Below are 936 nucleotides of genomic sequence, written 5' to 3'. Positions count from 1 at the left end.
AACCCACATCTTAAATACACTTAAAGGAGCTCCTTGGAGCTCCACGCTTGCCGCTGCCAGGCTCCTGCCGCTGCGCTTCCGCCATGCTCCTGCTGCCACCAGTGCAGCCGTGCCCCACTCCCAGCTGCCGGGGGCACAGCATTTGAGAACATATCCCCCCTGAATGGTGAGGGTCTCCTGTACTGCTAAAAATCAATGCCAGATCTCGCTAACGTAGAAAATGACAGTGTCCGTAAGTTATGCCATAAGACCAAGCATATTTGTAAATGGTGTGATGGGGGAGGGTCCTTAGAGGGGATGAATAACTTTGGAAACAATGGAAGACACTGGTCCTGGACTTCCTATGGCTAGGGTAAATTCACTCTATACTTTTGGATGCCAAATAATTGGTTGCACAGGTCAGAATTCTTCATCCATATTAGTACTGGCCTGAATATTAGGCTGTCAACTGGCCAAAAACATCTTTTTCTTCATTTTCTTTACTTATTTTTTTTAAAGAAAACATCAAGTATTGGTCATGACAAGAAGGGAAAACAGTGAACTAACAACATGGGCCACTTGTATTATTTATATCGCAAATTCTATGAAGTTAAGGATTTCAAAACATGGAATATTTTTTAAACAGTGAGATCTATCAGTCTATTGACTAGTTGCCCAAAGTTCTGAAAACCCTTTACTTGGGAATATATAAAACAAGACTTGACAGTGCCCTGGGAATTTTCCCAAACAACAATATAAAAACACACAGTTGAGAACTTACTCAGTCACTCAAACACAGTTTCTGCTAACTTTAAAACAAATCACTTCTGTACATCTCATTAAACAATGAATAACAAGTCTATGTTTTTACAAGCTAGGCTTCGTTAACACATTTACTGTCAGGTTTCTGCTTCTCCTCCTCCTCCACCTCTTTTTCCTCCACTCACATACCAGCAA

General features: G+C 41.3%; 1 protein-coding gene across 1 annotated transcript in view; it reads right to left on the bottom strand.

The window, feature by feature from the left end:
• The window catches only part of NOTCH2 (notch 2), a 114,208-nt gene that overhangs the window by 63,951 nt on the left and 49,321 nt on the right, over window positions 1-936 (bottom strand). The window lies entirely within an intron of this gene.

The sequence above is a fragment of the Crocodylus porosus genome, unplaced genomic scaffold (assembly GCF_001723895.1).
Source record: "Crocodylus porosus isolate Cpor-Errol unplaced genomic scaffold, CroPor_comp1, whole genome shotgun sequence".
NCBI classification, from domain to species: Eukaryota; Metazoa; Chordata; order Crocodylia; family Crocodylidae; genus Crocodylus; species Crocodylus porosus.
The sequence above is the reverse complement of the archived record's forward strand: the minus strand, read 5'-3'. Positions and strand labels throughout refer to the sequence as shown.